Raw genomic sequence first — 24,907 nt, forward strand, 5'->3', positions numbered from 1 at the left:
CTGTACAATATGTTTGTCGCAGTGCAGATGCTGCACGGTTGCTCACAAGTGTTAACGGGATGTGTAAATAAATCCTTATTTTTGGTTACTTTGTATTTTCTTGAACAATAGCGTCGTTGTGCGGTTGTTAGAAGTTTGGCAGAGATAGTCGAGTTTTATTAGTCACTCAATGGAACGAAAAGGCAAATTGTTATGACCCTATATTTTATTTTGCATAAATTTCGTAAACTAACGCAATACAACTAGTTAAAGGTTATATATTCTATGGTAAATAAAAAGCATGCATTTACAAACGTAACCTTTAGACTACCTAATTCTCGAAGTAATATTTTTCTTTTATTGCTATCCCTTTCAAGAAAAAATAAAATTGGTTGTCTGTAAAGTCGGTTTACTGACGATAGTTGAACGTGACAACGTCCGATTGTGCTTCTTTGTCGCTCGTTCCGCGCTCTCGCTCGCACTTCAAGCCTTACATGGAACGCCTCAGAGCGAGGTAACGCCGCATGAGTCATGTTTTTTCGTGCGTGCAGGCGGCTCTATCGAATTATAAGACGTTGTCATGTCAAAAGGGTCGTTACATCCTCCGCCTCTTCATAAAAACTTGAAAACAAATAATACCTGTTTATTGTACAAAACACTTCCTTTATGAGTACAATTGAAAATTAAAAATTTTGTTCGAAAGGGTAAGGAACTAGAAACTACACTTGACCGCGCTAAAAATTAAACTACGTCACTCTCCAACCTATCTACTAAAATCCAAACACCAAAAAAATATCTTGAACTCACTCCATTGCGATGTGAAAGAAAGAGAAACAAACATCTTTCTTTACGCGTGTAATATTGGGAAAATTTCAAATCCATTAAACCAACGAATTTATCATAGGAACCATTGGACACAGTTAATAGACGTCATTAATTAGCCAATAGCATGATGGATTGACTGTCGTGTTATCAGTCAGTTAAGTGGGGATATATCATTCTTGTTTGTGAACATCGGGTTAGAGGAAAGCCATGCGTAAAATTGATATACACTTGCCGTAGGAGATTGATTTTGCAACTTTAGGGAGGGACGTAATAAATAAAAAATAATTCAAAACATAAGAATTACTTAAAACTAAGAATAAAATTAAAACTAAGTAATATAAAGTTTTGTAGCGTGTCACACGTGTCACTGACGAAGCGAAGTAGTAAATATTATATTTATTTGTGTAATAATATTTTAAAGTTCTCTAACTCTATATTTGTATCAATATTTAACCTTTCCGTTTTGAAGCTATATTTACCGTCCAATTAAAATGATTTTACACCTAATTTATTCAAAATATTTGATACTATCATTTCATGTTCGTTTAAATTGCCATTTACTATTGAATAGTCACATTTACACATAAAATCCTGGCTAAACAGTACGTATCGTTGGTATAATGATTGTGTTGCGTGCGTTTTAGCCTTAATGAAAAATACCCTAATTACTGTCAACCTACGCTTACTGTAATAATTATTCAATGTTCATGCATCAAATCCACGCATATAATTTTGTAGTATTGCCAATTTCCTGTAGCAACTTTAGAATGGTTGTAATTAAGAATTGAAGCCTCAGCAACAACATTGTTGAAATACGAGGTGTCGTGTTGAATTAAATTCCAAGAAAATTTCATAAGTGGCATAGAGCATTCCATCGGTTTATGATACGGTTCCATGAGTTATTTAAACGATTGACGAACATGAAACTATTATTGCCGTACTTTAACCCATCTTGTAAGGCCTTTGTTGCGCGTTGTAGTAAGTGTAGCTAGTTTTACTTACCTACTAAATAATCCTCCGTTTTCATTACAAAAAACAAAAATATTATGAATCAGCGCGACACGAGGACAGGCAACCCACTGCGTATGAATGTATAAATAGATAAATTATCCGCATGAGCCCCAACCCTTGTCAATTACAATCACATTTCAAATAACATGCAATATGAATTTAAAAACTGCATATTTTAAAATATACGCATTTGCTAATAACTGTATATTAGCTCATTATGGTTTTTGGTGTTTTATTATATTATGTCATACCAACTGTGTCCCATGGTTTTACCCGCATTGCTCTTCTCAATGGTCTTATCGTGATGATAATAATTAATATAAAGAGCTCTGAAAAATAACTGTTTATTGAATTAAATATTAATAATAATTACAAATTCACTTAACTATAAACAATTCGGTATAATGAGTCAGACGGTATATACTAACAAATAAGTAAGTATTCAAATTGTCAAGCTGAAAACATTTCTTACCAGTGAACCTTTCTTACACCTGAACAAAACAAAATCGATTAAAGATAATAAATACAAATTAGCCCACTGAAATACAAAGCGAATTTCACAAATAACAGGGCAACAAATGACCAACACGCAACACTTTCAAAAAACACGGTCAAAATAAATCGACCCTTCTTTTTAGAACAAGGTTTACACGTTATGTCAATATACAATGTCTTGAAGCAATATTGTTTCCAGTTTGGGAAAGTGATGGCGCTATATACTTATATAGCGCTGTTACATCAGTCAGAATCGACATACGAAATCGAAAATTTAACAATAATTCCAAAAGTTTTCAAACTTCGGTCAAGTGAATGGTACATTGGGACAACAATAAATCTCATTTTGCAACCTTGTCCGCAGTCCGGAACATAGTTAAAATTGCAATTTAATTATTTTTTTGATCTATGGTCGTGAAAAAAATTCCAAAAGTTCTGCAAACTTGGGAAAGTTTTTGATATAATATTTCATATTACGTATTAAATTTGCAACCAATCTAAGTGTAGGTATGTCATTTATCCACTCTGGAAATAATACAGCTCTGACATCATGATACGGGGTTGTTATTTCTGAAATGTCCGGGTTATTTTTCTTTGCTAGAATGCTATGTTTTTACGTGAAAACGAAGTAACACTGCTTACTTTTTAATTCGGGATTTACGTTGAATCGAACTGGGTTTTTTCAAGGGATTATTGATATTGATTCTTGGTAATTTAAAGCATTGTATATTATTACTGGAATGCATTTTACGCTAAAATTAACGCATTGAATAAGAACAGTTATGAAGATAAGAGGAAAATTCGGTTTGATTGGAATATAGATCTGAGGCAGAGCGATGTGACGCTTGAAAATAATATAAACTTAATATTTTCTTTTAAGCTATCATAAAATTTTTGTATTATTAACTTATATTTGCCACCTAGCTTTAATCAACAAAAAGGTATCGGTGTGACGGGTCACAGAAGACTGATCAGTGATCACCCACTTGTCCGTAAAGGAAATCGATCAGTGAAACAAATGTATGCATCATCCCCATACTCCCAAAGACACGGCACTTTACCTTTATTAAAATATTTCTTTTTTTTTTCTTTATGTTACTTTTATTCCTATTTCTTATGTGTTTAGGCATATTAAATGAATAAATCTATACTTATCTATACTAATATTATAAAGCTGAAGAGTTTGTTTGTTAGAACGCGCTTATCTCAGGAACTACTGGTGCGATTTGGAAAATTGTTTCGGTGTTAGATAGTCCAATTATCGAGGAACGCTATAGGATATAAAGACCAACAAGAGCGGAGCGATGCGGGTAAAACCACGGAGCACAGCTAGTAATAAATAAAAATATCGTTTTCTCAAAATATTACTGCATCGAATTCTGTAGGTAATTTCAACGCAACATGTTTACTCAGTAAGTTGAAACTTTAAGTGTACTATCATTCGCTCCATTTTAAAGTCCATCGTAACAGCATTTTGTCGGCTTTTAAACTACTCGTTGGAGTTGTTAATATTTGCGGAAACCAGGGAATTGTGTGAAACTTACCGTTTATTTTTATATCCTTGAAGCGTTTCAAGCACTTTATAAAATTACGTCAAAATGTAACCCGAAGACATGGGAGTTAGAAATGTTTAAAGAAAAATACTGTTTTTACTTCACAATGGCTTTTTTATTTAATTTATAAGTCAGTTTAAGATGGACAAAATTAATAACTCACATGCATAGAATTATGCTCTGATCCTGTGATCCATAAGTATACAGCTTTTATTTAAATTCAAAGGCTGTCCAAAAGAAGACTGTCATGCTTTTTCTTGTAATAGCGGAACGATTTTATGGAGAGAGACATTTATAAATTCTGAAGTACATTTATAAATTCACTATATAGGATAAATTACGCAATTGATTATATCACGAAGCACGCACCATTTGGCCTGATGATCACACCAGCAAATGAAATAAATCAATTCAGCTTAAGGCTGCAGTCTAGCAAAATTGCGTTTTCAACAAGTTATTTGACAATTTTTTCCCGGCTATTGAAATGATAAACTGATTTTTTTTTTCTTGTTTATCAATTAGTGTTATATACGCAATGCGCATGAATTTTTTCACATTTATAAAGTTACTTTATGTTACCTTAATCAGGCCTTCAAGATAAGTCTCTTTCCCCCAAAGACATTTGGAGCTAAGTTTGTGCACTCACTACGTTGCAACCGATTACAATTTATACAATTTGATCAGCGCATTATTATCCTTATATAGTCGTTATTAAAATCTGCTGAATACAATTGCCGAAAAACTTATGATTTTCCTAATTAGAACGTTATAAATTCATTAAATTTCCCATTTTTTGCCTTACAAAAACTATTGATAAATACTGCTAAAAGTTATTTTTTCCATTAATTTATTCGAGTTGAATGAGTATTAAACCTTTAAAAAAATTTTTTTTGAATTTTGATAATTCTTTAAATATTAAAAAAATATTTAAAATAAGTAGGAAAAATCCTAGCGAATTTCTTTAGTCGCGCTCCTTGGGCCGGAGCGTTCTGACGTGTGCTCTACGCTCGATTTTCCTTCATACCGAAGTGAAAGTTGCTCTACTTCATTAAATTTAATATTTTTGTTAATTGATTATTTTTATCTTAGTTTTGTGCAAATATTCGTATTTTTAAACATTTGATTTCGATATGGAAAATAAACGAAAAAAATATGCGTGTAACTACTAGAAAAAAAATTATCTTCGAATATAAAGTTAATGAAACCAAAGGTGATTGGCAAAAATTTCGTTATTTTACGGGGTGTCAGTAAAGGGATGTATATTTCTTTAAAACTAAAGTAAGCTCATAAATTTTCTTATAATAATATAATTTTTTTTTGAAGTTCCGAGAGAAGAAAAATGTTTATTTTTCGTTTGAGAAATACGAAACATAATATAAACTTGTATTGAGAACTTGAACTTGGGACATACGGGAAAAATGATTTGTTTACTCCAAAATTCCAAATATGTCGAGGTGTTTTAATTTTTTCTTCTAGTCATTTTGAACGTAGCGGCATGTTATTTGATTATTAATTTTGTAACTTAAATACAGGATGTTGGTTTTATATTCTGATTTTACAGACGCGCTGACAAATTTAGTCTACCATTTCTAGTTTAGACCTCTAAGTACCAATATTAAAACGAATGGATTATCATCACATCATCAAAACTCAGATGTAATGGAAGATCACAATAACATAGAAAATTCAATAGGTGTTGAGAACTAAACAAACACAAGTAACAGAGACGCGAAGAATAAAAAAAGAGGACGAAAACGATAATTCGTTAATGCTTTCCCTTTTCGACGTATTGTTAGGGTACATCACCAATCTGCAAAAAATAAAACTGATGATTCCCAATTGCTGATTAAAAATGAAAAACAAATAATCGACAACAGTGGTGAAAATTTGCTGATCACAATGAAACATCCTTCAGTGGTAGCAGATTTACTCATTTAAAATGTAAAGGAGAGGAGGACAGGAAAACATTATGAATGTGGATGGTGGATTGTATACAGGGTGTAATCGATAAGTATATGCAGGCGATTATGACGTTATTATTGCAGGTATCAAAAAACTTAAAACTGATATCGAAATTACTTTACCTAATGAGCAAAATGACAATTATAACTTTTTAAAAGTATAACGAGAAATATCTAAAAAAATTACTTTATACATTCCCATATCAAGAAGGGAAAATGGGACTAGTAAGTAGAAGTTAAATGTCTAATTCCGGCCAAATACATGAATGCGGAAGATGCGGTTAAAAATAAAAAATTTAATATTTGAAATACAATGCAAAAAAATAACACTTTTGTCATAGATAAGAAACATGACTATTTTTTCCAAATTCAGGGACAACTAAACGTTGCAGAAGCAGAAGCCTGCTTATTTGCTGTTTGGACTGGAGTGAATCATAATCGTCTAATATTAATTTAGTGAGAAACGTCTTCCCAGTTCAAAATGGAGAAATAAACCATCCACGCGAACACCGACATCCACGCGGACGAGTCGCGGGCGGAAGCTAGTCAAAAATAAATATCTTTTGTTTTCATTTGCGCATTTTTCTATTTTATAATTTTTTTACACAAACATTACATTTTTTTTATGATATACAAAATTTGATAGAACGTATTCGCAAATTTTGTGTACTGATAAAAAGAATCACCCGGTGTAATTTTCACGAAAATTGTTTCAAATTGTCATTTTAGGTACTTATTACGAATATTAAATTATGCATACGAATGATTTAATTTTTAAAAATTAAGTGGAGCAACTTTCCCTTAGTACATTTGTATTATTTACATATAGGATGACAGGATGCATTTGTTTGCACTACTAGACCAAACCCTTAACACCAAATGTATTTTATGATTTAATACACATTTCAGCGACATGTTTAATTGAAGATGTGTCTATGAATTGTGGAATTATCGAACACATTGAATTGAGCTTTATATTAATAAATTTTATAGTGATATTTGTTGACTTTTATTATTGTAATGTATTAGATTACAAAAATATACAATCTTTCATACGCCCTCAATCGATAAATTTAAGTTTCTAGAAATAGAGCTAAAAACTGATATAGATTATTATTTAGTATCCAAGTTCAGTTTCCAAAAAAATAATTACTAGTATAATCGTGTTAATATAAAAAAATAAATACGGTCTAGGCACATTACGTTTTTGTATAAACACGTGCTAGAAACGGTGTCAACACCGTACTTGCAACCCTTCCTTCAATCCCTTGAAGGGTGAGCTAATTACTGTGGTTTCTCGGACAACATTTATTATTTACGTCACATCCGTCAAAAATGGTTACGGAAATATTAAAAAAAGTATGAAAAGTTAATTAAAGTTAATTTTTATAAACCGTTATCTGCTTTGCTTGCGTCATACTTAATTAGAAAGTATATATTAAGATTTTCTTAGTATTCTGTTACTTTGTAGAAGATTCTCAGAAAATAGAATATGCAATGAAATTATGCAGAAATTTCTGAGAAATTAACATCGCGCTATGAAAGGAGAACATTTCTTGGAGTTGCATAGATTAGATTTTATAGGAACACGTCAGTTTTGAAGTATTTACATCTATTATAGATAGGGAGGCGAGGTAGCTAAATGGCGTAATTCAACGGCGTCGTCGAGACTTATCAAAATCGAAAGAGAAAATATTTTCGAAAAGAAAAGCTTCTATGGTAAAAACCATTTTAGCGGTGGGTTTGGCGTGTACGGATTTTCAAAAATGTAAAAAAAAAACAGTTAATTGGGCATTCTCGAGCGCGTCAGATATTCATACTACGTATGCCCCAAGTGCCTCTGATAACAACGGTATACTAATCTGCCGGTTTGCGTGGTGGGGCTAGGCATATAAATTCGTCAAAAATGCACAAAAAAAAAATTTACTCGAGCGCGTCAGATTTTCGGAAGGGGTGTTAATTAGGCCCCAAGAAAGCTCCCCTTAAAAAAACTGACAATTACGGCATGACGATAAGTTACGATGAATTTTTGAAAATGCAGAACAAAAAAGTCCTTTTGAAATACTCGAGCGCGTCAGATTTTCAAAGGGGAGGTTTATCTAGGTATCCTGAAAGCATATTTTCTTAATCTGATAAAAATGTTGGTGGGTTCTCTTAATCTGACCGAAAAAGGTTTGTGGGTTTCTTTTTTTTAATCATCGTTATTTCATATCAATTTTTCTTACCACCCTCAGTTTTCGAGATATACTCAAAAAACCGGGAGTTTGAGTTTTTATGATGCTTCAAGTAAAAAAAAATTAAACTTTGGACAAAAATGAAAAGAGACCTTTTTTTGTAAAATAAAATTACCTTTTTTGTTTACTTAAACTTTTTTTTTTTTGAAAAAGTAAAGTTCGCGACTTGTATGCTGCAACGCGTTCGGAAGACGAAATGGCTCCTCAAGACTACCGGTCATGCGGAAACCGGCAGATTTTGTGTTTTTAGTAAGTTTTAGATTATATTCTTCAAAATAAAAATAAAAAAAACCGCGCTCGAGAATGCCGGGTTAACGTTTTTTTTTTACAAGTTCGCGACCCTATAACTCGGCGGCGTCAAGGACTTATGGTCAGATTAATTAAATTTAGTCTTAAAACACTAAAATCAACCCCCAATATCTTAATCTGACGCGCTCGAGTATTTCAGACTATCGATTTTTTTTTACTAATCTGATCGTCTATCCTAGGCGCGCGTCACTACATATAGAGCTAAATAGTGAAAAAGTTTGTTCTATTAGGTCTAAGGTATCTCTTTTATCTTAAACTGCCACGCTCGAGTATTGCAGAAAATTCCCCTCTTCGCCTCCCTATCTATTAAAATAAAAGTCAAGTTTATCATAATATACAGAATAATATAGTATGTCAATATTTAAAACAACAATTATGCACTATCCAATTATTTTATACATATTATAGGTTCTATTATTAGGTTTTATTCCACTACTGTACAAAAGGTTGTCTGGAAGAAATCGCTCTAAAGCGATAAGACCACTATTTGCACTTAATCACAGAATACTTTATGTATATTTGTCAATTTGTGTAACAATTTCTGGTAAACCTTAAATAAATAAATCAATAAATACTTAATAGTAGCTAACGCTAACTGAGTTTAAGCTATTGTTAAGTATTTGTGTTTTTTTATTCTCTTTAAGTGCAATAAAGGATTAATCAATAAATAAATATATCTCAGCTGATAAATATAAGTGGTAAATCTAAATAATCCGGGTTTGAAGCTACATCTCATTTTCCCGCGCATTTCGCGTGTAAATAAAACATTTTGATTTAAGGGTTTGGTCTAGTAGTGCAAACAAATGCATCCTGTCATCCTATATGTAAATAATACAAATGTACTAAGGGAAAGTTGCTCCACTTAATTTTTAAAAATTAAATCATTCGTATGCATAATTTAATATTCGTAATAAGTACCTAAAATGACAATTTGAAACAATTTTCGTGAAAATTACACCGGGTGATTCTTTTTATCAGTACACAAAATTTGCGAATACGTTCTATCAAATTTTGTATATCATAAAAAAAATGTAATGTTTGTGTAAAAAATTATAAAATAGAAAAATGCGCAAATGAAAACAAAAGATATTTATTTTTGACTAGCTTCCGCCCGCGACTCCGTCCGCGTGGATGTCGGTGTTCGCGTGGATGGTTTATTTCTCCATTTTGAACTGGGAAGACGTTTCTCACTAAATTAATATTAGACGATTATGATTCACTCCAGTCCAAACAGCAAATAAGCAGGCTTCTGCTTCTGCAACGTTTAGTTGTCCCTGAATTTGGAAAAAATAGTCATGTTTCTTATCTATGACAAAAGTGTTATTTTTTTGCATTGTATTTCAAATATTAAATTTTTTATTTTTAACCGCATCTTCCGCATTCATGTATTTGGCCGGAATTAGACATTTAACTTCTACTTACTAGTCCCATTTTCCCTTCTTGATATGGGAATGTATAAAGTAATTTTTTTAGATATTTCTCGTTATACTTTTAAAAAGTTATAATTGTCATTTTGCTCATTAGGTAAAGTAATTTCGATATCAGTTTTAAGTTTTTTGATACCTGCAATAATAACGTCATAATCGCCTGCATATACTTATCGATTACACCCTGTATACAATCCACCATCCACATTCATAATGTTTTCCTGTCCTCCTCTCCTTTACATTTTAAATGAGTAAATCTGCTACCACTGAAGGATGTTTCATTGTGATCAGCAAATTTTCACCACTGTTGTCGATTATTTGTTTTTCATTTTTAATCAGCAATTGGGAATCATCAGTTTTATTTTTTGCAGATTGGTGATGTACCCTAACAATACGTCGAAAAGGGAAAGCATTAACGAATTATCGTTTTCGTCCTCTTTTTTTATTCTTCGCGTCTCTGTTACTTGTGTTTGTTTAGTTCTCAACACCTATTGAATTTTCTATGTTATTGTGATCTTCCATTACATCTGAGTTTTGATGATGTGATGATAATCCATTCGTTTTAATATTGGTACTTAGAGGTCTAAACTAGAAATGGTAGACTAAATTTGTCAGCGCGTCTGTAAAATCAGAATATAAAACCAACATCCTGTATTTAAGTTACAAAATTAATAATCAAATAACATGCCGCTACGTTCAAAATGACTAGAAGAAAAAATTAAAACACCTCGACATATTTGGAATTTTGGAGTAAACAAATCATTTTTCCCGTATGTCCCAAGTTCAAGTTCTCAATACAAGTTTATATTATGTTTCGTATTTCTCAAACGAAAAATAAACATTTTTCTTCTCTCGGAACTTCAAAAAAAAATTATATTATTATAAGAAAATTTATGAGCTTACTTTAGTTTTAAAGAAATATACATCCCTTTACTGACACCCCGTAAAATAACGAAATTTTTGCCAATCACCTTTGGTTTCATTAACTTTATATTCGAAGATAATTTTTTTTCTAGTAGTTACACGCATATTTTTTTCGTTTATTTTCCATATCGAAATCAAATGTTTAAAAATACGAATATTTGCACAAAACTAAGATAAAAATAATCAATTAACAAAAATATTAAATTTAATGAAGTAGAGCAACTTTCACTTCGGTATGAAGGAAAATCGAGCGTAGAGCACACGTCAGAACGCTCCGGCCCAAGGAGCGCGACTAAAGAAATTCGCTAGGATTTTTCCTACTTATTTTAAATATTTTTTTAATATTTAAAGAATTATCAAAATTCAAAAAAAATTTTTTTAAAGGTTTAATACTCATTCAACTCGAATAAATTAATGGAAAAAATAACTTTTAGCAGTATTTATCAATAGTTTTTGTAAGGCAAAAAATGGGAAATTTAATGAATTTATAACGTTCTAATTAGGAAAATCATAAGTTTTTCGGCAATTGTATTCAGCAGATTTTAATAACGACTATATAAGGATAATAATGCGCTGATCAAATTGTATAAATTGTAATCGGTTGCAACGTAGTGAGTGCACAAACTTAGCTCCAAATGTCTTTGGGGGAAAGAGACTTATCTTGAAGGCCTGATTAAGGTAACATAAAGTAACTTTATAAATGTGAAAAAATTCATGCGCATTGCGTATATAACACTAATTGATAAACAAGAAAAAAAAAATCAGTTTATCATTTCAATAGCCGGGAAAAAATTGTCAAATAACTTGTTGAAAACGCAATTTTGCTAGACTGCAGCCTTAAAGTCACGTCGTCCCTTCATATTACATTTTGGAGTATGAAATGAAAATTTCTACAGGGCTATGACCTCTCTATGTCCCCGAAATTGCAGCTTTGTTTATTCCACTTTGTGCTTAACTATCTTGGTCGTATTTTCCTGTTTATTTTATGCGATTATTATTAATTAAAGTCTTAGAATAAATCTATACTAATATTATAAGCTGAAGAGTTTGTTTGTTTGAACGCGCTAATCTTGGGAACTATTGGTCCGATTTGAAAAATTCTATCGCTGTTAGATAGGTCATTTATTGAGGAAGGCTATTATTAGGCTATTATATAGGCATCACGCTACGACTTAAAGGAGTGGAGCCACGTGGGTAAAACCGCGCGGAGCAGCTAGTATTATTATATAAATATTTAGACATTCTCAGCTGTCGGGAAGAAATCGCTACTTAGAGACAAGGCCGTAGGTATTTGATTTTGTATATTTTTTTTCATAAATACGTAAATAGCCGACAGCCTAAATAAATCAGTAAAAGGATAGGTATCGAAATTGAAATCAAAATACAAACAATACAGCGGCTTCACATAATATTCTCGCCCACGATCCATCAACGTTCACAAAAAAAACAATAGTTGCTAAAATAATACCATCTAGATTTGTTTTATGTAAAATAAATTTATTGGTTTTTCAAATGTAAGCTAGATAAAGCTAGATACTTTTAAGAGTATCGAATGCCTATCATTCACATGAATACGTCATGCTTACGGCCATCATCATTCATTTTATTTCAAGTAATCCATATTTAATATTACAAATGCGAAAGTAACTCTGTCTGTCTGTCTTTTACTCAATCACACCTAAACTACTGAACCAATTTTCATGAAATTTGGTATGGAGACATTTTGATATCCGAGAAAGGACATAGGCTACTTTTTATCTCCGGGAAAATGACGCAATCCCAGAAATCCCACGGGCGAAGCCGTTGGCGGAAAGCTAGTGCATTATATTTTTGTATTCTTTCTGTTTAAGCCCACTTTTTTGTCAAAAAGTTATTCAGAGACATAAGCTGAACATTTTAAGATATTTTTTACACATACTCAGTGCTCAGAACTGAATTTATATGAGCAAAACATATAAGTACAAAAACAAACTTATATTAGTGAATTTATCCACTTTACACATTACAAAACTAAATACCTAAATAACTTCCATTTACCACTATTCTTAATTAACCAAACATTGTTTATAACTTAACAAACTAACTCGCATGAAAATATTATAGTATTCGAACTTTTAATTGAAAACTAAAACATATAACTTATTCTCAGCTCACCCATACGAAACTTTCACATTGTGAACACCAATTATTGTCAAAACTAGTTGTTTCATATTGAATGGCAGTTTCAAAAGGCACTCGTTAATTTGTATTTTTCCACTAGCCGCATTACTACGCTCCTGTTGGTCTTAGCGTGATGATATATAGTATATAGCCTTCCTCGATAAATGGGCTATCTAACATCGAAAGAATTTTTCAAATCGGACCATTAGTTCCTGAGATTAGCGCGTTCAAAGAACAAACAAACAAACTCTTCAGCTTTATAATATTAGTATAGATTAGTATGTGTCCCTATAAGAAAATAGGGACACATACTAAAAGTTATCATTAAATATTTCCTCGTTCTAATACATTACAGGAAAACCAAACGAAAAATGTTTACCTTTACATAGATACCTTCATATTCATGCGGTACCTTCTGTACTCAAGTGGGTGTCGCACTTGACCGTTTTTTTTAATTACTTTGAAAACGTAGCGTATATTTTTAATAGCGATTAATAGCGAATTAGGCCATACCTTTTTTAATTACTAGATTTCCGTCCGCGACTTCGCCCGCGTTTGCAAAGGATATCCCGCATAGTTCCCGTTCCCGTGGGATTTCCGGGATAAAAACTATCCTATGTGTTAATCCAAGTTACCCTCTATATGTGTGCTAAATTTCATTGTAATCGCTTCCGTAGTTTTTACGTGAAAGAGTAACAAACATCCATACATCCATACAAACTTTCGCCTTTATACATATTATATTAGATACTAGCTTCCGCCCGCGACTCCGTCCGCGCGGATGTCGGTCTTTGCGTGGATGGTTTATTTTCCATTTTGAGTAACTCGGACAATGACATCTTATAAATATCTATTGGACCCAAATACGGCTAGGTCTATAATAATACGCAACGTGTGTTCGCGGTACCTACTACAGAACAACGTCTATGGATAACTGAAAAATTGAGATTTTTTTTTTCTACGTATTTTTCCAGGATAAAAAGTATCCTATTTTACGCCCAGGGATAATAAGGTATAATTATACCAAGTTTCATCGAAATCGAACCGGTAGTTTTCACGTGATGTCTTCACATACAGACAGACAGACAGACAGACAGACAGACAGACAGACAGACAGACACAAATTTTTTTAATCACATATTTGGGTTTGGTATCGATCCAGTAACATCCCCTGCTAGTTATTTTTTCAATATTTTCAATGTACAGAATTGACCCTTCTACAGATTTATTATATGTATAGATTAGATTACGCTAACACCAACAGGAGAAAAGCCACCCGGGTGAAACCGCGGAGCACAGCTAGTAATTTCTATGGACGATGAATTCCTCAATATTTTTGTTCCATTGCCCAGTATTCAAAGAACAAATGTACAGTCATAATAAATGTCGTCTCGACACGGAACATAATAAACAAAAGCATAATTTCGCTTAAAATTGTACCTAATTCAGTTTGAACGTGAAAGCTACTTTAAGTAATAATAAGGTCTATTAAATCATTGTAGGCGACGTTGTTTTGAAGGGGTGTGCAGCGTTTGCACAACACCAAAAACTTTTAAGTATTCTTGTAAGGCACGTGCATTTGAGACAATCCTCGTTTCATAATCTTATATCATACTACTATGTACCAAATGCACAGTATATAACGGCTCGTCGTGTGTCGTTTGGCTGGATAGTAAGCCGTAAGGCTAACAAGATATATTCAAGAAAATTGTTCAGCCTTGGCATCTTTCAAGAAAGTTTCAGCATTAGTTATAGAAAATAAAGAAGTTAAGTACAAGGTTGTTATATTCTATTCCTCCATTGGTATATTTCAACAGATTGAGTTTATGAAAAGCTTATACGAAATTAGTTAAACCAATGGTTTTATCACGGAAAAAAATCATAAAAACACTTATAAATAGCTTACAGATACAATTTACACTAAACACAGGCACTGATTTCATTATCGACAGGTAATTGAGTTTTCACAGCAAATCTCAGTGGCAGCGCCGAAAACGCATCTATAGCGAAATCAGACCCAGTCGTTTATATGTTAATCCGAAGGTTTTTATTGTATCTGTGACGTCACGATGCCGTGCCGCCCCAGATTGTGGGAACGCGACAATTTCGGCACAATAAAGTTTGCAAAGTGACAAATGCAAAGTTGGATTTATACAACGAGAAGTTGGAATTAGATAAATGAACACGAACTATAAAACATTTGTAAATTACTGCCCTATTGTCTTGCTTCGTTCGTGATCATTAAATAATAGATAAATGCAAAATAGTATTCCCTTGTACTGTATAGTCTCTATATATAAAATTTTCGTGTCATAATAGTAGTTACCATACTCCTCCAAATCGGCTGGACCGATTCTCATTAAATTTTGTGTGCCCATGTGTAGATCTGAAATCGGCCAAATTCTATTTTTCATACCTCTAGTGATAAGAGTAAAGCAGAGCAACGTTTTCCGGGGATACTAATTATTCATAATAAAATATATCCTTAAGTTTTATACAAAATATGTTATTAGCCGATATTTTGTAAAGAAAAGATGTATGGAAATTTATGGTTTCTTGAAGAAAAGTACAAATTTCGTTAGAATGTTCTATGAAGATATAATATGATGGCATGGCATAAAGGAACGTGACGCTACGTAAACTTGAGCTTACGCTAATATTTCAAGAAAACATGTAGTAATTCTTTACTTTTGATACCTAAATATAATATATGTTGGTGTATTATAATCAGCGAGTCTTCGTATAAATGTATTTTAGGGCGGCCGTACACGGACCGCTCGAGCAGTTAACGGCTGAGCGCGGTACACGGACGGCTCGAGCGGTCGGCGTTAACTGCTCGAGCCGTCGGTTGTTGACCGCTCGAGCCGTCGCTATCAACCGCTCGAGCGGTTGATTTTTTTGACTAGTCAAGTCATTGATTTTCAGGGGAGGAGCGAGCCGACGACGGCTCTAGCGCAGTTAACGGCTCGAGCAGTCAGTGTATGCCTCACGACCGCTCGCAAGCCGTCAACGGCACGGTGGAATTTCGTCATGCAGTTGACGGCTTGAAGCGGTCGCGACGGCTCGAGCCGTCACGTGTACGGCGGTGAATGAATGCCTATAGTTCACCGCGCGGTCGCGGCTTCAATCGGTCGGTCTCAACTGCTTGAAGCGGTCCGTGTACGGCCGCCCTTAAATGTTTTCTCCAGATATTACCACACTATTTGAATTGTTGTTATATAATTCATCGCGATATTTATTTAAGTACAAAAAATTATTGTAATCTATACTAATATTATAAAGCTGAAGAGTTTTTTTGTTTGATTGTTTGTTTGTTTGTTTGTTTGAACGCGCTAATCTCGGGAACTACTGGTCCGATTGAAAAAATTCTTTCGGTGTTAGTAAGCTCATTTATCGAGGAAGGTTATATATCATCACGCTACGACCAACAGGAGCAGAGCCACGGGGGTGAAACCGCGGGGAGCAGCTAGTACCTCTATATTATAATGAGTGAATCAAATTCTTATAAGAAATATTAAAACACTAGATTTCCTACCGCGGCATCGCCCGCGTTTGCAAAGGAAAACTATCCTATGTGTTAATCCAAGTTACCCTCTATAAGTATGTGTGCTAAGTTTCTCTGTAATCGGTTCAGTAGTTTTTACGTGAAAGAGTAACAAACATCCATACATCCATACCTCCAATCCAAACATACATCCATACAAACTTTCGCATTTATAATATTAATAGGATAACTACAATTATTATAATAAAACATAGAAATATAAGTGGTTTCCAAGAATAACTGCTCCTTACCACTTAAGTATTAGTTATTAAACGTAGGAAATGAAATCGATAAAATACCCAGAGGTTTGATCAAAGACGCCAAGTGGCTTCTTTAATTAAAATAATATAACCAAGACGTTATAAGTATTCTGGTAAATTGTAAGACATCAAAATTGCCTTTTAGATAAATAAGCTTGACGAGCAATTTCTATAGAAAAGAGATCTAAAATACTGCCTAGCAAATAAATGTACCTAAATAGAAGTTCTAGAAATAACATTTCTTTCTTGGAACCTGTAGAGTTGACAACGATGTTAAAATACATGTTAATTTTAACAGTCCATTAATTAACGCCCGATATAATAGAAAATAATGGTGAAATCGAGTCTGGGCTAATTAAAAAGTCTCCCGGTAGTGGCGTCACTACGTGCGCGCACTTTCTTACTAGCCCTTAGCCCATAGAGTTGATGGGAGAGACAAAATAGTTGCGGAGACAAAAGTTGCTCTTGCGCGCTAGCTCGCTGACAAAGCAAAATCAATTACTTTTGACTCGCTATTTGTCACAAAATTTCTCTATTTCGTTATTTAGATTTCACAACTTTCACGCTCTCAGCTTCACTTTAAATAATAAAAAAAAATATTTCATCATCTTTATGTATCGTAATAACTAGAGCAAAATCTTCACGTGCTTTCAGATTTAAAATGTTTGATTTGTCCCTGAAAATTTCTACTTTATGAATCAATCTTTTTATACGGATCGAGCATCAAGGTCCATTCAAGTAAAAAGTCTGACCTTTTCATAAATTCTTTACATTTAGTCTTTGTTGAGCTTAGTTCATAGCTGAAGGCACACAAACTAAACTGGCTCTAAAATGGTTTCTCTTCACAAATATCGTATTTGAGAAAAATTCGTTATAACTTTTTAAGGTAAGCGTTCATATTTATAGTTCATATTCTTCTTTTAACTAGATAAGATGAATGTTCTCCTGGCGAGTACCATGCTAGTCATAATAGGTAGGTAATTACCAAGGCTTATCATGCACGTAAATTAATAGTTTTGCAGGCTTTCCTGGTACAACGCTAATATTATAATTATTTTAAAGTCAAAACTTACATTATAATAAAACATTCAATAAACACCTCTTTGTTCATTGGAATATTGATTAAAAATCACGATCTTGAAGCTCGTGTACTTTATGTTTAAATTAACTACGAAAACGGAACAAATTTCTATTAATTTCATTCTCATTAAGGTACTAATTAAAAATGCGACTGCAACTGGCAGTTATTTAATAACAATTTTAAAATAGATGAAAGTATAATAACATTTCCTAGAACGATAAAATAATCTAGACTCTAGATATTAATATTTTAACTGTTCAAATGAATACTTTGTGTTTTGGTCTTTGCTGGAAATGTATTTTATAAAACAAAAATTATATAAAAACGTCTTGTATTTTAGGAACTTACAAGAGTATAATTTATAAGATAAATATATATATCTAGACACGCGGCAGCGTGTCAAGCCGAGTCAAGCTACGCCGTCACTGGCCGAAACTAATCAGACAATTTCCTAATAATCCTACCATTCACGAGTTGGTAAATAAGAGCAACATTTTACAAACAATCAGTTTGTTTGCGTTACTTTGCAAGTTATTGAGGAGACGGTTTCATTTCACTTCTGTTTGTATTAAATTTTCACGAATCCAGTTATATTTACAAGTTGAACGCTTTCCGCTGCGACGCCCGATATTTCTCGTTCAAGGGAAAATAACTTATAAAGATTTAGGGCAAGTGAGTTGTGACAGTGACTATAAATTAGGTGCTCGTTGTTTTACGAAGTAGTCAAATCATACTGAAGCGTTTATAAATGTTGTTTTCGATTGTTTTAAAGACTAGCTGTTCCATTCAGTTTAAGTGTAATTTACTACAATTTTCGTGAGATTATCTTTTATGTTTGGGTTACATACATTCTTTAAAAACAAATTATATTGCCAGCGATGTAGTTGTTTGTAGGTGATTAAAAATCTCTTCACTCATAAAAAAAATAATATATCGGTAACAAAATATTATTATACCAAATTTGAAAGCTTTTATTTAGTAAAGTATAATTCCACAAATTACTAGTTTAACAAATTTATTGAAGCAAATAGTATGATGACCTCCTTAGATGGTTTCATTTGGATAAAACAAAAGAGCCTTCGCCCTATTGTAATGTTAAATGTAATTCTAAGTGAAAAATAATACAACGCCCTTCTTTCATCAATCTTTTCTGCTTAATATGTTTCCTAAGAAAGTTATTTGTCGAGAAATAATAATTTCCAACAAATAACGTTGGGTACGTAGGATATCCAAGAAATATAAAGAGATCGATTTCAAACATAGTAAGGAATAGATTAATATCTCTCGGTTTATCTACTTCATTTTTCTCATAATCATCTTAACATGTGCTTGTAGAAATTACTATATAAAATTAAACATCCTTATTCTATTATATAAAAATAAGTCGGGTTTTCCTTCCTGACGCTATAACTCCAGAATGCACGAACCGATTTCCACGTTTTTGCGTTCGTTGGATAGGTCTCGGGCTCCGTGACGTTTATAGCAAAGAAAAGGTGTCTCTGGTGGCGAAACGGAGTTCGCCCGGTTTGCTAGTCTGCTATAAATCATAAATGTCGATATATTTCAGCACGTCAACATTACATAGTCGAACATAATGAGAAAGCTCTTAAATTCCGTAATTGCCTGTAAAACTGATAGCATCGCCGCAATGAATTACAAAGCTTAACTTATGTTCAATTAGCAGTGTAATATATCTAGAAGTCTTGTATAATAACGTCAGATTTATGACTGTTGCGTTACCGTCACTAAATGTTAATTAGTTCGTATGCTCAACGTAGTCGTCACATTAATTACTCGTACAGACATACACAAATCTTACCAAATATATGAACGTCGGGTGTTATTAATACGGGAAATCGTTAAAGTGATTACGCGCTCCTTTGTTTGTTCTTCCTCTTGTTTGTTTGTAATTATTTTAATTTTACTGATTTTAAGGTGATATACTCGTATACTATTACTAGCATTCCGCCTGCGGCTTCGCCCGCGTTTACAATGAAAAACCCGCATAGTTCCCGTTCCCGTGGGATTTCCTAGATAAAACCTAGCCTATGTTGCTCAGTGAAGATGCAGCTTTCTAATGGTGGAAGAATTTTTCAAATCGGTCCAGTTGTTTATGCGTGAAAACCATACATATACAGTATACACACCTACATACATAATTACAAACCGTTCCCTTTTATAGATATTATAGTATAGATAAATTATCCAATTAATAAGATTCCTTATATTTGAGTTAATTCGCTAGTAATATAACGTACCTCTAAACATTAGGCTGGTCCGCACACAGCGAGAAGCCTTGCGAAGCATTCAGACGAGGAAAATGTTAAATGGTGGCACACGCGCTTTCCTCGCTATATGTGGAATCGCCTTGCCAGGTCAACCTATAATCCCATTAAATAATAAAATGTGAACGATAATTGGAAGACAAAATTACCTGCGACTGTAACGCTACCAAAAATTAAAAATGAACACAATATTTGTAACAAATACCTGAAAGACTATCCAAATATAAAATACTAGGTTATACAAAATAAATATTTGCTACAGAAACTGTGATCAACGAAGTCGCAGACACCTGGCAAACAGTACTTGCTTATCTTATAATCAAAGAGAAGTAAAAGCTGACAGATTGTGAAGCTTGTACTTTGTAGTTGAGCAAATTGTTATACAATTCGATGTAACTGAAGCCGGCAAAGTTAAACGTTGGTCTTTTTGCGTCAAATTTCTGTTTGACTTTGCTTAATAGTTGATCCGTGACTTAGCTTGCTACAGTAATAGTATTATGTGTATAGTGTCCTAAACTATCAAAGTTAGTGACTTTGTGTACAGATTTCGCAAATGCTTGTAATTTTGTCTCTTATTTTGTGATTAGAATTTTATTAATCTTCTATTGATATTTTCTTGAAAGAGAAGGTACTATTCATGTATACAAATGTTCGTTATTTGATGTATATGTATATACCATGCAAATTGTAGTTGTATTCCGTGAGTTTATAAACTGACGAAGCCGTTTGTAAACAGCGAAGTTGTACAATTTGCATGCGACATATAATATAATATAAGGGTATACATAATATAATATATAATACTATCCTAAGACCTAAACTACCTTACCCTATTCTTATTATTTTGTCTTTATCATTGTGACTTAAAATTGAAATTTATGTTTAATTGTAAAACACAGATGTTGACAAATTGAGTTCAGAATAAGTTTACGAGGTGTTCAAAGTTTCAAAAGTTCAATACACGCTCAGATTTCGTAAGTTACTGTATCTATACTAATATTATAAAACTGAAGAGTTTGTTTGTTTGAACGCGCTTATCTCGGGAACTACTGGACCGATTTGAAAAATTCTTTCGGTGTTAGATAGCTCATTTATCGAGGAAGGCTATAGGGTATATAATATATATCATCACGCTACGACCAACAGGAGTGGAGCCACGGGGGTGAAACCGCGCGGAGCAGCTAGTATTGTATAATTGTGGTTCCAATTAGATTATTGTAAATTGTAAAAATACACATATCGTTCAATTGCTTTAAATTTCGAAATTGTTGTTACTAATTGTAGCATTAAATAACATTATAATGTAAATTAATATCTAGTAATTATGTGTTCTTTTTGTGAAATTAGTATCATCAATGTTAAATTAATATTAAAGTTATATAGGTTTGTAACGCTATCATAATTATGAAATGTAAAATATCATGTTACAATGCAAATAAGTTTATCATTACGTTTATAGACGACTAGCTTTCGCCCGCGTTTTGAAAGAAAATCCCGCATAGTTCCCGTTCACGTGGGTTTCCGGGATTAAACCTATGTGTGCTAAATTTCATTGTAATCGGTTCAGTAGTATTTGCGTGAAAGAGTAACAAGCACACACACACACACTCACATCCTTACAAACATTCGCATTTATAATATTAGTAGGTAGTGCTGTATGAAAACTATCTTATATGTATATTATGAATGAAATAATAAATAGAAGATTCAATGGAACTTATTTAGAACAAGATCTCTTTTGTTTTACCTCTCTATCTAATTGAGCTGCAGAATTTATCGTCAGAGGAGACAACTCCCGAATTCTAAATGGAACTCCTTAACTTTTAAACTTAATTATTATTTTGTTTAATTGAGAGATTTTCAACACAGTTGACAGATATATACTACGTACATACAGTTAGGAAACTAAGCCCCTGCGATGAAATTATGACGTATAGCTATAGGGCTGTTACTTTTTGATATTTAACCGACTTGAAAAATAAAGAAGAAGGTTATCAATTCGGCCTGTATATTTCTGTTTGCTTTTTTTCACAGTTGATTTTGTGGTAATTTGGAGATTAAAACCCTTTGAAATACAAAAATGGTGTAGCCTAAATATGAATTTACAAGAAGAAACAATCCGAATTAATACAGCTTGTATAAAATTAACTGCGTTAAAAACAACCGACTTCAAAAACGGAAAAGTAAAAAATAAAAAAGATTTGATATTATTAATTGCTACATATTATTTAGATGTGCTATTTATTAAATAGGTTTGATGTCGGTGCACGGGCTTAATACTAAGTGCTTAGTGTTTGGCACCGACTTCAAACCTATTTAATAAATAGCACATCTAAATAATATGTAGCAATTAATAATATCAAATCTTTTTTATTTTTTACTTTTCCGTTTTTGAAGTCGGTTGTTTTTAACGCAGTTAATTTTATTTAATACTTTTTAGTGTAATTTTCAACACGAATCAAACGAGCCCAAACTCGATAAAGTTGAGTCAATATATTACTGAGTTCCTATGGCCACCTTCCGATTCCATCATCAAATCAGCTCTATGTCATGATAATGTTTCATCGCTATCCAATTTACACACTTATACAAAATTTCAGCTCAATCGGTTACCGGGAAGTGAATCAAAGTTACTTGCTACATTCCAATTAAGTCATCGAGTACAGACAAAAATGCTCATAAAATAAAAACTACTGGGCCTAGCCGAATAAAATTTTTATGGGACCAATTCGACACCATCCTGCATCGAACAAAAAAAGAATCACGTAAATCGGTTCAGAAACCTCGGAGTAATCGGTGTACATACATAAAAAAAAAAAAAATATACCGGCCGAATTGATAACCTCCTCCTTTTTTTTGAAGTCGGTTAAAAAGTAAATACGTTTTTATCAGTGCTATATTTCGAAATCTAGTTTTGTTATGGACGCCGAAGGCTATTTAATGTACCGACCTAAATTATTTATAATGCTTGATATTTGTATTATACATAATAATATATTCAATAATTATTTTAAACCAGAATTTACAATACTTGTATGTAGGTATACCTACTAAATTATTTTTAAAACGATAAATTAAATTAAATTAAAAAACACAAAATATGCAAAAATAAATTAAAATTATTATTATACGAGCATAGAACCTCTACCTTTTTGTTTTAGGAAGAAAAAGAAAACAGGCTTAGTGCTTGACAAAGTGGAGACGCCACGTATCGATAAAAATACAATAATAATTATAATTAATATCTATCTTTTTCTTCCCTAATATTTACGTAATTATGCACATAAATTTAAACAAGATTTTTTTAAGGTTTCCTGTCAACATAATTTAAAACTCATACTACCATATCTATAAAAATTAAAAAATAGTCTCTTTTTAACTTGTAGTCAGATACGGTATTTACAAATATATTTATTGAAAGGGCTACAAACTGAAACAATCGATATTTATTTAATGTGAAATGACATCACTTTAAACTTTGTGTTTTCAATAAGAAGAGGTTTATGGGTTTCTTAATGAATCTTCATTGAATACGAGTAGCTGTTTGTATTTAAAATCCTTTAATGCTAATATGTGGTAAGATTTTTATCTGCTTTGCGAAGTGCCATACTATTTACGAACGTGTACAAAAATATTGGTAAAACTGTACATTATAGGGCGTGGAGTTGAGAGTCGACAATTTTTTTGTGGTTAGCTATTGTCCTATGGAACCCAAATCTGAAATTTCACACCAAGGAAACTTTTAGTTTTTGAGTTACGAATTTTTGAAAATCGGAACATTACTATAGAAAGTTACTCCATCTTGTTTTTGTTACGCATATTTATTATTTTGTCAATGTCAAATTTGGCGTAAAACAATTCGAGACGCTCCGCTCGCTGCGCTCGCTCCGCTCGATTGTTTAAAAAAAGTCTAACATAACCTAACCTAACTTGTTTCGAGTTCGGAGCGTTTTTATTTTTCGTAAAAAGTTAAACAAAATTAATTACTCTACTTAATGGTTAGAAATGTTGTACTTGAAATGAATCACACTAAGCAGGTACTGTGTGTCAGGTTGACATTGACAAAACAATAAATATGCGTAACAAAAACAAGATGGAGTAACTTTCTATAGTAATTTTACGATTTTCAAAAATTCGTAACTCAAAAACTAAAAGTTTCCTTGGTGTGAAATTTCAGATTTAGGTTCCATAGGACAATAGCTAACCATAAAAAAAATTACGACTCTCAACTCTACGCCCTATAATGTACAGTTTAGCCAAAATATTGAAGAATTTAAACAGTAAGTATTGTAAGCATTGCGAAGGTATACAATAAAAGCATTATTTTACAATAACGGCAGCGTTTTCCCCTCGTTTCAGATATTGAAAGGAAAATCGTGTACAGCATAAAAATATTAACGTGTGTGTACGCACACTTAGTGTGATGGAGTGTGTACGTGCATTCTATCCTGGAAGATAATGTGAACAAGACAAGGTAAAATCAGAGTAAACAAGGTAGAATACATAGAGTTATCTTGTTATTCCGTACAAGCTATTCTTCTTGCGTTTGATTCGGTGTACGTGTCAGGTTTAGGCATCTATGAGGAATATGCTCAACTGTCGATACGTTCTTTCTTTGCCGTATGGTATTCTTATCTTTGGTTGTTCAGAAATAATACAGATTTGCGCGATTATGATTTAATATTATTAGGAAATAAAATTTATCAGTTTTACTAGTACTCTGCGTCTCTACTTACCTATTACGGCGGGACTACGGTTGCATTTGATTTGTTCTTAATTCTTATAAACCTTACGTTAGACGGTCTCTTACACAAATTCAAACCTTAGTTTGATATAGGTATATCTACATTCAAGAATAT

The 24,907-nt window shown here is 32.6% G+C and overlaps 1 protein-coding gene across 2 annotated transcripts in view; it reads left to right on the forward strand.

Annotated features, from left to right (window-relative positions):
- Nucleotides 1-24,907, forward strand: part of LOC123705458 (frequenin-1) — a 178,815-nt gene that overhangs the window by 49,297 nt on the left and 104,611 nt on the right. Inside the window, exon 2 of one of the 2 annotated variants that reach the window (XM_045654236.1) lies at nt 24,408-24,522. The exons of the other annotated variant lie outside the window; for it this stretch is intronic. The gene's annotated coding sequence lies outside the window, so the exon portion shown is untranslated. The remainder of the gene's footprint in view (nt 1-24,407; nt 24,523-24,907) is intronic. 2 annotated transcript variants of the gene reach the window in all.

The sequence above is a fragment of the Colias croceus genome, chromosome Z (assembly GCF_905220415.1).
Source record: "Colias croceus chromosome Z, ilColCroc2.1".
Taxonomy (NCBI): Eukaryota; Metazoa; Arthropoda; class Insecta; order Lepidoptera; family Pieridae; genus Colias; species Colias croceus.